Source organism: Hylaeus anthracinus, unplaced genomic scaffold (assembly GCF_026225885.1).
Source record: "Hylaeus anthracinus isolate JK02 unplaced genomic scaffold, UHH_iyHylAnth1.0_haploid 11981, whole genome shotgun sequence".
Classification (NCBI taxonomy): domain Eukaryota; kingdom Metazoa; phylum Arthropoda; class Insecta; order Hymenoptera; family Colletidae; genus Hylaeus; species Hylaeus anthracinus.
Genome location: NW_026534329.1, coordinates 8,562,915 through 8,576,747, shown reverse-complemented (window position 1 = coordinate 8,576,747; position 13,833 = coordinate 8,562,915). Strand labels below are relative to the sequence as shown.

Sequence of the window (13,833 nt, the reverse complement as noted above, 5' to 3'; positions counted from 1 at the left end):
AATAGTTTACAAACCAGGCCGAGTAAACGCAAACGCAGACGCTTTATTGCGAAACCCCGTACCACACGCTTTTCCAATTTCTCCAAATAAAGACGATACCGCCGAAAATGTCACGGATCGCGAGACAAATCAAGAAGGAATCGGACAACGGGTTAAAATGCGGCGGGAAGAACAACCGAGACCTAATTATGTAGAACCACTAACTGTTATTGTAGAAGAAACATTCAATGATAACGATCCTCCTTCGGCGATAACACAAACGGAAAACGACCTAGAAATTGCCGAACCACAAGCAAATTCAACGTTAATGGGTATAAACGCAACGCGGCTAGAGAAATTCGGAAACGAGAGCGACGAAGACGAAAGAACTCAAACCTGCGATCCGATTTGGCTTAGTCCGGACTTCTCTAAGGAAGAGATAGATTTCTTGAACAGTATCGATGAGAAAATGGAGCCGGAAAATCTAGAAAGCCAGGGCGAAAACATGAGGTCAGGCAGGGATGATGCACAGAAACTAGTTACAGCACCGAAACGCGTATCTTGGTTGCTGCCTCCACCTGAGGAAGCATTGAAAGTCCCCCAATCAACGATGATCAAGCCAAATACTAGCGCACTCATGGATGGAAAGAATTCCAAGTCTGATACAATGGAAACACATCGGGAATCGTCTTCAGCAGAGTTAACGTCCGAATTCGAAAAATTTATGGATAAAATGAAATCACTAGCTACATCAAAAACTTTTGGCTATTCAAGCCATGGCCACCCTCCGAAACAAGGACCAAGATCACGACCACAAGCAAAATGCGAAGTAACCATTTCGGAATCAACCCTTACATCTATTTCAGATAATTATGTCCATTTTATACCAGCCGATTGTATATTAACCAGTCAAATAAGTAAAAATTTCAAAGCACTCGGGTTACTTCAGGAAGCGAGCCTATTAACGAAAGATCTAATAAAAGGACAAGTAATAATTGTTCCTCACGAACAAGGGAAAATCCCTAACGTCATCGGAACAAAAAGCTTCTTCCACGAGATAAACGAATCAAAATTAGAACGCTTGCTAACCGTTCTCCGAACTACGATAGAGAAAGAGCGCATTACCTCGTTCCGAATAGCAGCGCACGGCGAAACCTTACACCGTTTCAACGCGAATATCCTTAAATTACATTTAGAAGAAATATCATGCGATATTATCACGAAAGTTTAATAGGGGGACATAAAGGAGTAACAAAAATATATTCATACGAAACTGTCGCAGTTGTCAAGAACAAAAGCTCGTCTGCATAAAAGCTCGTGAACCAATGCTTATAACGGATACACTAACGGATGGACTAAATTTAGCAATTTAGTCCACCTCTACTAAACAGCACAGGTAAAGACGTAATGTCAACATCCAATCAGAACTCACCGTTACCACCTCCATCCATACCTAACATACCCTATATAAACCATCGCACGTTTATACCACGCCATTATCAAAGTTTTTTTTTTGTGCGAACTACAAGACGTGAAGTAAGATTAGCAATATGGGTTTCTACAGAAAACCAGGAAATGGTATGTAACTACATAATTACTACGGAAACTACATTTAAAAAAAAAAACAAAAAAAAAAAAAAAAAAAAACCAACGCCTCCCGAGTAATAATTAACTAAGTTTCTTTTCCCTCCCTTGATATCGGACAGTCACATTACCCGTCTACGATGACACACGGATGCCGCGTCTGAGCACCCCGGCAGAAAGAGTGCTACCTGCGCATATCCTGGGTCAACTCAAGACAATGGAGTGCATCCAGGGACAGGCTTGGGTGGGACCCAATGGCACCATCGTCTGTGATGGGTGCCATTAGACCTTCTCGGAAGTGGAGGTACGGCAATACGCACCAGCAAATGTACACCGGCTGGTGCGAGAAGGTCGTCTCGCCCACGTAGCGGCCCGCTGCCGAGAGTGCCGGAGACGGGCACTCGACAGAAGCAACCCGGAGGAATGCCTCCCGTGTATAAGGACAATTGCCTTTATACCCTGGGCCGAGCTGGCGGTGCGGCCCGTGATACAAGTGCCGAACCAATTTTGTTACGTCCCGGCTTATCTGAGACTCTTTCTTGCGATCTTTGTCTTCAATTAAAGAGCTAAAGCTCACCTTAACTGTATTCGCTAACGGGAAAGAGCAATTCGGGATTGCAATGATTGTTTCCAATAAATATATATATAATAATAACAACAGAACAGACGACGACAGCGCCACAACGGAAAGCGCGACAGCGAGGCAGCCATATTGCCATACAAATCATCAAGATTTCACAGCATCGAAGCTCATCAAGTTTTTTGAAGCGAAGAAGCAATATTTTCTCACGATTCTTTTTCTAAAATATTCTCTACATCACTCCGCATGGCACTCTAACGCCCGATTTTGCAATTTCGGTCTTGGAACTTTAGAAATAATAAAAGTATGGTTTCTTTTTTTCTTATAGAATAAATTTGTTTACAAACTTTTTTTCCAAAATCGGGCCTTACAGTGGCATGCGCCAAGGTATAAGGAATATTTTGAAACCAGAACTATTAGAAAATATTGCTTCTTTGCTTCAATATCCTTGACAAGAATCATGCTAGCCTAATCGTCCTGTCCTCGTCTCTCCTGCAATTGTTGTATCGCCCTCTCTGTCCTTGTCTCGGAGTTTCCTACTTTTTCCGCAACTGTCGCTGAAGTCAACTCGGAGTTTGACTCTGGGTCCTGCGCACCCTTCACGTTTTAAACTTTAGACTAGAGTGTATATGGGAAACACAAATTAATGTAATATACACTTGATACTTTTAACAATATTTTATTTTTTTCTATTAACAATTTTGAGTTATGCACACGTATTTATTTACAGGCTGCTGCCGTCTCTCTCTTCGTGGTCACGGCTGCGACTGTCTTTTTTGCGTTGCTGGAGACCGCATCGACAATTTTTTCTTCGAATACGCCGCTTGGGTTTGTTGGAGAAATAGTTTCAGAGGTTGGTGTTGCTTCTATTAGCAAAGGTGGCAACATTGAAACAAAAGAATGTGTGCGAGTGTGAATGTATCCGGGGCAGACCCTGTATGAATGTTGGAGCGAACGAACGTGTATTTTTGGTTAAGATTAAAAACTGTAAAACGTGATTTGAGAACCCATTTCGTATCAAAGAACATCGTGCATAATAATTGCAGACACCGAATGCAATTTCAGTTTATCAAATTAATTACAAAGCAGAATATATTGTCTTTATATTATTTTCAACGAAAGCTAAATAACTGCGCACGTTTTTATTTTCTTTCCTCGCTAAACCTCGACAGGGTTGTTCTTCGGTGCTTTTTTTTTTATTTTTTTTTTTTACGTGGAGGAAATCTGATAACAGACACCTGCCACCCGCCCGGGGGAGCGGGTGGAAGGTAGTGTGGGGTTGTACCCACTAAAACCTCCACGGCGACCTTCGGACGCTCTACCAACTTCGGCGATTTAGGAGGAGCCGCGTGATCTCTCATAGAACGCTGCCGCAGCTCCCCCTCGCCTAGGCCGGCCATCTGGTAAAAGATTCTGTCCCCCCTTACCACCTCCCAATCTGCGGTGCAGGGAAGCCGCGCCCCACACCGTTACATCTCGGCGGCCGCATTATTTGGTATACCCAGGGCCCCCGCCCTGGGTATCGCGACCGCCAGGGGTTCTTCGGCGCCTGATTTAGCGCTGCCGACACTTGTCGCTCTGAATCTAGTATAAGGAAATATATTAATTTTAAGTAGTAATAACAAAATTATTGACATAATCACTTTGGTTTGTTGTGTGTCCTGGTGGCTCCCCTCGGCGGAATTCTATTAAATTAACTAGCGCGCCAAAATTCAATATTGTACAGCGGTGTAACTGAAATAATGCACAAGATCGTTGTTATGTAAAAGCATTGCTGAGATGTAAATTACTCACTCTTAAAACAATTGGCATTCATTAAACATAACTGTTCGAAGCAAGACGTGTTTGTTTAATTGTCCCAAATAACTAAATAAATTGAAACATTCCTAAACGCCCATACAACAATTTGGTGACAGCGGTGGGATACTGCAAAATTGGACTGCTTGAAGCAGAATAACCAGAACCAGTGCAAACCCTCTTCCTCTCGGGTTTTCCCCAAGGAGTAAAGGTGAATACCGGAGGGGGTGATTTCAACGCCCGTGAAATCATCTTTGGAATCACGAGCACTTTATCTACATTGCACGGATCATTTTCAATTTGGAGACCAATCATCGCTGGGTAGCAGCTTGGAGAAACTTGGAGTACGCCGACGAGATCTGGAAACAGGACTTGCAGCATACAACAGGTTAAGGATTATTGTTGGTAGTACCGATCACATAGTTTCTAGTTTCTTTTTGTTTTTGTGAAAGTAGTAGGTTGGTACTGTTTAGTAAAGGAGGGGACTTTTATGTTTAATATCCACTCATGTGTTATTTTGCTGTATTGCTATATTAAATATACTTTTATATAATAACAATGTTTTATTTGATGAAACTCTTCATCAATTATTTTTAAACGTACCACGTTCTCCTGTCGCGGAGCTGTCGGTGGCAGCAGTGGCTATGGCATTACGCCAGCAGAAAACGTGGTAGTTGTTGAGGATACTTCTAATCTAGATGACTCTGACCGGACCGACGCACAGTGGGGCGAGCGCATAGTACGACTGGACATTGGCACAACTAAGTATGAAATCAGTAACATTTGTTAAATATTTATTATGAATTGTTCTCAGAAGGTATCTGTTTACATGTTACGTATACAGAAACTCGCTGTTTGTTTCCGAAGCTCGCGTTCATCAATTTTATTTTATCTACTCTCCTGGAATTTGGAGCTCGGTCTCCCTGGAGTGCATCCTGCAGCTGCATACTCTTAACATCATCTTCGACTTGCGTTGCGTGGGAAGACTTCTTATCTACCCTTTCCCAGGGAACGCAGCTGCTCACCTCAGAGCCACGAAAATCCTAACCGTCAGATTTCCAAATATGGAAATCACCGACGGATCCCCACCAACATTTAGGGGTATATAAACCCACGATTGTCGTTGCTCGGGGGATTAGAACGATAGAGTTACGTAGAGTCACATCACGTCCATCGTTGCAGAGTGTGCTTTAGTGAGATCGAGCTTCAGTTTCTCTTTCGATCAAGTTAACCTTATAGATCCGCGAAGACGGTTTTCATCTATTACGGCATTTAGAATCACACTCGATCCCCGCATCGCCAGTGCGTTAACACCGTGCAACAATTAGGTAATTAAATTCAACGTTTACTACACACGACCGCGACAACACAACACTGCACATTTGTAACTTAGTATAGTTATTCTGAATATACAGGGTGTCCCAAAACTCGGGGAGGAGCCGGAAATGGGGGGTAGCTGAGACGATTCTGAACAACAATTTCCTTTGCAAAAATGTCGGATGGGGTTTCGTTAAGGAGATATTAAGCGAAAACCCCGACCAATCAGAGCGCGCGTAGACCGTTGGAGCGGCCGGGGTAGCGAAGGCTACGCGCTAGGTCGATGCTTCGATACATGTCGAGTCACTTGTTCGCCTGCAAGCGCGGCCGCCAGCGCGTAGCCTACGCGCGCTCTGATTGGTCGGGGTTTTCGCTTAATATCTCCTTAACGAAGACCCATCCGACATTTTTGCAAAGGAAATTGTTGTTCAGAATCGTCTCAGCTACCCCCCATTTCCGGCTCCTCCCCGAGTTTTGGGACACCCTGTATATTCTTTGTGTAAATTCAAAGTTTCCTAAGTCAATTACTAAACCTTCACGATATAACAAGCAATCCTAGCCTGTGTAACGATCCCACAACATAATAACTTTGCCGCTCGAGTTATTATTCAATTAAATTAATAAGTTGCGAGGCTTTATCCGCGACGCGTAGTATTCATCAACGATACGATTTAACTCAGTGTATTCAACCCGAATTCCCTAATTCAACCTATCCTGCGGTTATCCTTTACTGGGAGATACCGATTCCTGCTAACTATCTGACTTCGCGCCAGAGTCGCTGCACTTTTCCAACAACTTCACAATTGGAACCTTACCCTACGGTTACCCTTTACTGGGAGATACCGATTCCTGCAACTATCTGACTTCACGTCAGAGTCGTCTGCATTGTCTAATCTATCCTCAGCCTTCGGCACCATTGATACACAATAATTAATCGTATTGGTTCAATTCTCAAATCTACCCCACCCGCGGGGCTCACACGAGCGTCGCTATCGCCCTCGCTCGTAACATATATAATAATACTTATTTTTGTCATTTTTGTACTTATCTTATTATTTAATATAAATATTTTGTTACGTATACAGAAACTCTCCGTTTTTAGAAGCTCGCGTTTATTAATCTTATTTTATCTACCCTTCTGGAATTTGGAGCTCGGTCTCACGGGAGTGCATCCTGCAGCTGCATCCTCTTAATATCATCTTTGACTCGCGTTGCGTGGGATAGTTTCTAATCTACCCTTTTCCCAGGGCACACAGCTGCCAACCTCAGAGCAACGAAAATCCTAACCGTCAAATTTCCTAATATGGAAATCACCGACGGTTCCCCACCAACATTTAGGGGTATATAAACACACGATTTTCGGTGCACGGGGGCTAGTACGAAAAAGTTACTCGTTAGAGACACGTTGATCTCTGCAGAGTAGTACTCTAGTGAGATCGGGCTTCAGTTCCTTTCAATCATAGTTAACCTTATAGATCCGCGAAGACGGTTTTAAAATCTATTACGGCCATAAAAGTACTCTCGACCCCCGTATCGCCAGTGCGTCAACACCGCGCAACACTTAGGTAGTCTTAACTTCATACACTAACCGCGACAACGCGACACTAGACATTTGTAATTAGTATAGTTATTTTGAATATATACTTTTTGTGTAAACTTAAAGTCTGTAAGATCAATCATCAAACCTTTTACTTTGAAATCACCAATCCTAGCCAGTGTAACGATCCCACAACATAATAACTTTACCGCTCGAGTTATTATTCTATTAAATTAACAAGTTGCGAGGCTTTATTAACGACGCGTAGTATTCATTATCGATACGATTCAGTCATTGTGTACTCAACCCGAACTCCTAAACTTAACCTATCCTACGGTTACCCTTTACTGGGAGATACCGATTCCTAGCAGCTATCTGACTTCGCGTCAGAGTCGTCTGCATTTTTTCCAACAACCTCACAGTTCGAACCTTACCCTACGGTTACCCTTTACTGGGAGATACCAATTCCCAGCAGCTACTTGACTTCGCGTCAGAGTCGTCTGCGTTTGTCTCCAATAACCAAGACAATCAAACACCTTAACCTACGGTTACCCTTCACTGGGAGATACCGATTCCTGCAGCTATCTGACTTCGCGTCAGAGTCGTCTGTATTATCTAATCTATCCTCAAATCTTCGGCACCATTGATACATAATAAATAATCGTATTGGTTCAATTCTCAAATCTATCCCACTCGCTGGACTCACACGCGCGTCGCTATCGCTCTGGCTCGTAACAATTTATTCATTACCTTTTATAGATTCAAATCCATTTCTTCTTCCAAAAGTTGTTTTGCTTCTGGACGTATTTCCCTGTGCTGTGTAGTAATTTTAGGCCTCAAATGTGAAATTATCGGATCTGAATTCATTAATAAATTGTTTAAAATGTCCCTGTTATTGTCGACTCTTGACATCTTTCTTGAATGTAATTCTCTATATGATCGGAAGAACTTATGGTTTGCTTCTTGTGCATCTTCTGCTAATTGTTCTATTGGTACTATTGCGTTTTTTATGATGTCTGGTCCATGAATCAGAAGTTTGTGAACAGTTACAAGCATATAATTACCAATTATATTTTCATATGTACATTTCAGCGGTTTCTCTGGCATAGATTTCAAATTTATTTGGATTAATTGCTAATCCTGAAGATACTGCTTGTAATATTGCTGCAAAACGTATTATTAAATTAACATCTATCCCGATTATGGAAGCTGATAACTCGGGGAATGCAAAAAATTTCCTGGTCGTGTTTCCATCATTGGATGTTCCTTTTCCTTGTTTTACATAATCAACTAATAGGCCCATTTTATTTTTAAATTCCTTTTGAATATATATCTTTTTTTTCCTTCAAATTGTTGCTTATGAAATCTGGTAGTCCAGCATTTAAAATCTAATCTGTACGCAATGTGTATTAAGCATTCGAAGCATCTAATTAAACAGTGTAAGGGGGATAATCCAAAAGAATAATAGTTAATATTGCTGGTCCTGGTGGATATTAAATTGTTCAAGATAGCTTTTATCCCTTTTACCCCACAGTACCGTAGTATGTGCATATACGTTTCAAAACTACGTTATAAACCAGTTTTTTTTTAATTTCTCCAATCTTTAACTTTTGTATTGTGGTATACACATTTCCTATAGCTGATACTGGATAAGTGATTATTATTATTGTTGATAAAAATATAATAGACATTAATTAAATTAAATTTCTGGCGAAAAAGCAACTAAAAGCAAAAACTACGTGAATGGTTACAATCTACATACTTCCAAAAAACAAATGGTACAAAGTCTTTTCTGGGCAAGTTTAGGCGATTTTTATAATTTAACAAAACATTTATAACTCCTACAATGAAATGTAACAAAGTTCTGGTGTGCATTTAAATTATTTTTCTGTTTATTTTAGAATGATTACAACCCCAACATTTGATATTGCACACATTCTTTTGGTAAAGTCATGTAATACAAGAATTACAATGTAAATTTAAAAAAAATGAGGTAAATAGTGAAGCAAAACGTAAAAATACTGTGAAACATTATTGTCAAAGGTTTAGAGATTCATTAAAATGTATTTAGGTTTTAAAATTTGTATGTTTATTTTTTGCCCCAATGTCCAATATTTATACAGCGTCGCCCCACTGTGCGATGTCCAGTGCTGTCTTCTACCCGGCACACCCAAACCTTTTTAGTGTGCCTCTTTTGTTTTGTTTCTTACTGTAGTAAACGTATCACATTGAAATACATATCGTTGTTCTCTATTGTATTCAGTGAATTATATTACGGTGTAGTCGTGATTTACCCTCCAACAGTAGTGACGACGGCTGTGGTATCGCGCCAGAAGAAAATGGTGATGGCGGCGGTTGTGGCATCACGCCAGCCGAAAATGGTGATGGCGCCGGTTGTGGCATCACGCCAACTGTAAGTCCCACTGGTACTACCTTCCACGATCAAAAATTTTTAAATTAAATCATTTGGTGGCTGCCACGATTTGCAAAGATCTGCAAACTTTAAGTATAATAGAAGACAGAGGTTTTCAAGAATTTGTGCGAGAATTGGAACCTCGTTATAAACTTCCTAGCCGAAGACCATTGAGACGTACCATATTACCGCAACTGTATGCTGAAACCAAAAACAAAATATTGTGCAAAATTTAGAAAAAATAAAACATGTAGCTATAACAACAGACATTTGGACAAATTTACATATGGAATCCTTCATTACAATTACAGTTCGTTATTGTCATGAACATGATTTACAATCACATTTACTGGCAACTGGCATTCTATTTGAAAAACATACTAGTGAAAATATAGCTTAATGCATTAAAACTACTTTAATAGAATGGAAAATTCTTAACAAAACGGTTGAGCAGTGCGGCACTTAGGATATTTGCATTTACCATGTGCAGCACGTACACTTAACCTGGTGGTGAACGATTCACTTAACGGTGTGCCATCTATTAAAAGTCTATTAAAAACCTGTAGATCTTTAGTTGGACAGTTCAAAACAAGTGTTGTAGCTGCGGACAAATTAAGAGACATGCAAAACCAGATGAGTTTACAGCAGCTAAAATTAAAACAAGATGTTCACACAAGGTGGAATTCCTCCCTCATAATGATTGAAAGGTTACTAACATTAAAGTGCCTGTGTCTGCTGCCCTTGCATCCTTATCAAAAAACATTAACTCATTAGATACTGAACAGTAGGAAACAATAGAAGACATCATACCTATTTTAAAACCACTCGAATATGTAACAATAAAATTATCTGCTGAAAAATATTAGCTTGTCCCAAAAGTTTCTTTCGTGAGTTGCATTCAATTATTTTCTGTGACAGTGTTTATATAAATAGACAATCTAATTTCTTAGACATTTATGCTGTAACAATAATGAAGCGAAATGAATTGTACACAATTTTGTAATGTAACAGAAAAGATAAAATATTCTGTATGTATTAATTATTAATAAATAATAATTATTAATAAATAAAAAATAATATTTTAAACAATCTAGACATCAGATTTGATTATGTAGATACAAACACAATAACTTTAGTATCAACAATTTTAGATCCGCGATTTAAAACAGCTGCATTTAAAAATGAATTGATTGCACAAGCAGCAAAAGACATTTTAAAATCGGAGCTGAGTTCACTTTATAGGATTCCAACAAATATTGAAACAATTCAAGATAATATAGAAACTCAAGAGCAGACAGAGGACAATGCCAACTTCTGAAATTTTTTTGGTGACCAAAGTCTCCCATTTAACAAAGAAAACTATACCTACAGAAAATAAAACAGCTATCATTTCCCAATATTTGGATTTACCACACGAAAACATTAAAAGTTGTCGCATTAACTATTGGCTTAAACATACTTACAATTATTACAATTATACTTTCTGTCAAATTATGTCAGAAAGAAGAAATCGATTAACGTCAAAAAATTTGAATCAGCGAACTTTTTTAAATGCTAATATTGAGTAATAGAAACCATAATAATTTAAGGTTAGTATAATACTGTTTGAATTTTTAACTTACCCAATATTTGCTATAAAAATTTTTTAAAACAGAATAAAATGAAGTATCTCAAATTTCAGGAACCGACACTCTTAATAGTATTAATTAAGGCTTAAGTAATAATTTAAGGCTAAGGCAATAATTTATAAAACCCAAGTGAAATAGAATTTATAATATTTAAGAGGAAAAAAAATAGTGAGTGTAAATGAAGAAGAGATAAGAATAGGCTTTAATTGTCGTTTCTTAATTTACAGGTAAGCGTGTAAATATTGTAAATAACCATTGTAATTAGTGAATAAACTTTTACTTAATTTACAGAGAAACAAAATCTAGCCTATTGCTAATCCCAACCCATTATAGTGTTTTGTCTTATAAAACTACAATTAATAAGCGTAATGCAGACTGTTTAACTTTCCACGATTCCCTGGCAAAACCCTCAACATGAACAAAGAGATGTACTATTTCTAACGCACAATTTATTGTGTTAGGATAAAGTTAATCTAAGATTTTCAAAAGTATGCATAATGCATGGTAGAAAGTCTTGTTGTAACAAGTTTAAATGTTAATGATGAAGTGAAAAAATGAACAAAGAGATCAACTATTTCTAACGCACAATTTATTGTGTTAGGATAAAATTAATGATAAGCGTGGAACAACCTAACATAACTAAAATTCGATGGTTTCATCATTCCTCTATATAAGATAACAGTTTTCCATTTAGTATTATTGAGTTATTCAGTGCATAAAGACGCTAATCATGGAACGCTCAAAATTGCATATTCGACATTCATTACTTTTGTTGTTTGATTCGAAGAAACCTGCTGTCGAAGCCCATCGAACGCCTTCATAAACTTATGGTGATGCTGTCGTATTTTAATTGTCGGTTTTGGGTTTCAACGATTTAAAAGTGGTAATTTTAATGTCAATGACAAAGAACGGCCTGGAGGACCACAAAAGTTCGAAGACAATGAATTGCAAGACTTATTGGACGAAAACCTAGTTGAAACTCTCAAAGAACTTTCAGACAGCTTAGCAGTTGCTGAATCAACTGTTTCCAGACGTTTACATGCAATGGGAAAGATCCAAAAGAAGGTTCAACATCGCGGTTTCATTGTTTGCCAGGCAAAAAAAGAAGAGTTTTCTGTGGCGCATTGTGACTAGCGATGAAGAATGTATAACCTACGACAGAAAATGAACAAACAATTATTTCCCAATATTTGGATTTACCACATGAAAATATTAAAAACTGTCCCATCAATTATTGGTTTAAACAAACCTACGTTGTACCACACATTCAATTGGTTTAAACAAACCCATAATTACCCATAGCACTGGTAGCTAAAAATCGCTTCGCGTACCACCTATGGTATGTCAGCGAAATTAATTTAGGCTTCTTGGTGTTTGATGAAAGATTAAAAGAAGATGAGAGGGAGAACATAATCCAGGGTATCATGAGTGCTTAAAATTTGGAACAACCTGAAAAGAAGAGAATCGTTCAAATGAGAGATGTAAAGAATATGAAAATTGTCGATTTAGTTACAAAAAACACTAAGAAGTTGTTTGAAATTCTGAAAATCCAGACGGAGTTTTTCAGTACTCCAGTCTCGGATTGGGCGTCACAGATTATCACAGAGGGAGGGAAATTGTCAGAAATCTTAGAGTCGTAAATGATCACGCTGAAAGGGCTGTAAAATTAATGTCAGAATTCAACAAAGGACTTACGAAAGATGAAAGGTCGTATCAAGACTTGTTAATTAATGCCCAAGCCCACGGGAAGTGTATTCGCTCCCAAGGGGAGTACTTTGAAGACGACAAATTGGAATAATTTAAAAAAAAAATTTAATAAAGAGTTATCGAGAAAGTTCTGGAATTTTTTGATTAGATCTCGTACGTACCTGAATTCTTACATTTACTCTTCAAAAAGATGCATAATGTTTTAAAAATAAGCAATTGGAATTCGAGGAGCATAGGTAATAAAATGGACGAACTTCATTGTTAAAATATATATCCTGCACAAAATCAGGAAAATTGACCACGGCAAAATACCACAAATGTCTAGACAACATTATTTCTCCATATGTTTGTGTCATTTGTTTCATCTGTCTTCAGTTGTTCTGCGAAGCTCTAGTATGTAACTGCCATATCACGTTGTACTTTTATTATAACTACAATGAACCTTTATATAGTGTTTTCACCTTAAAAGGTGCATTCCATTGTCAGCTTGTTATTCTCACCTTTTCCTCACTTACTGGTTTCTAACATTACCGTCAAGTGAAAAATTGTGTTCGAAGAATACAAAATTGTTGGACTCCAAATAATCAGTGCCATGATTTAACTTCAAGGAATAATATAATAAAAATTCAGTCCTTGGTACATAATCAATCGCAAGCATTATTTTACAGTGACATGATAAGATAAATGTAGCTCTATATACCTTCACGTAATTATGTTTACTTGTTTCTGTAATGAATTTCAATCGTCCAGACGCAAGTCGTTTAAGAGAGGCATGGGACAAAAAGCAAGCATTATTTGAACGAACTGGCCGACAGATTTCCAAATCTGAAATCCGGGACGTGACAGTAGTACATTATTGCAATCTATCGATGCTTTTGCCACAACTACCTCATTTTGTGACCATTTAACGACTATAAATTTGGAGGTGAATGAGCCCAGAAGAATACCTATCTTGTCTATAACCCAAATACATGAGTTGAAAAATTCATATCAATTCACTGGTAATTTGCGCAAGTCAACATCTGATAGTCATTTACACTAGTGGCAAATTTGTTATTATGGGACAATCCGCTAGATTAGTCGACCTCATTCGTCGATTTTTTAGGGTTTAGAGGAGACCTATTTGAACTGGTCGGCAATACTGAAATATCACCTCACGACTTCTTTATGGGATGTGAGAAGAGACAAACACCTATGATAATATTTGCCGCCGAAAATGAAGCTGTATTTCTCGATCTCAAGCAATGGCTTGAAACTGAACTCGAAAATACAGAAATAGACGCACTGGTAA

At 38.4% G+C, this 13,833-nt stretch overlaps 3 protein-coding genes across 3 annotated transcripts in view; 2 read left to right on the top strand and 1 right to left on the bottom strand.

Annotated features, from left to right (window-relative positions):
- Positions 1-3,332, top strand: part of LOC128885334 (uncharacterized) — a 52,430-nt gene extending 49,098 nt beyond the window's left edge. Inside the window, exon 5 of the mRNA XM_054139332.1 lies at positions 2,676-3,332. The gene's annotated coding sequence lies outside the window, so the exon portion shown is untranslated. The remainder of the gene's footprint in view (positions 1-2,675) is intronic.
- LOC128885338 (uncharacterized) overlaps positions 1-13,833 on the bottom strand; it is a 148,067-nt gene that overhangs the window by 74,622 nt on the left and 59,612 nt on the right. The window lies entirely within an intron of this gene.
- LOC128885337 (uncharacterized) overlaps positions 1-13,833 on the top strand; it is a 90,362-nt gene that overhangs the window by 32,115 nt on the left and 44,414 nt on the right. The window lies entirely within an intron of this gene.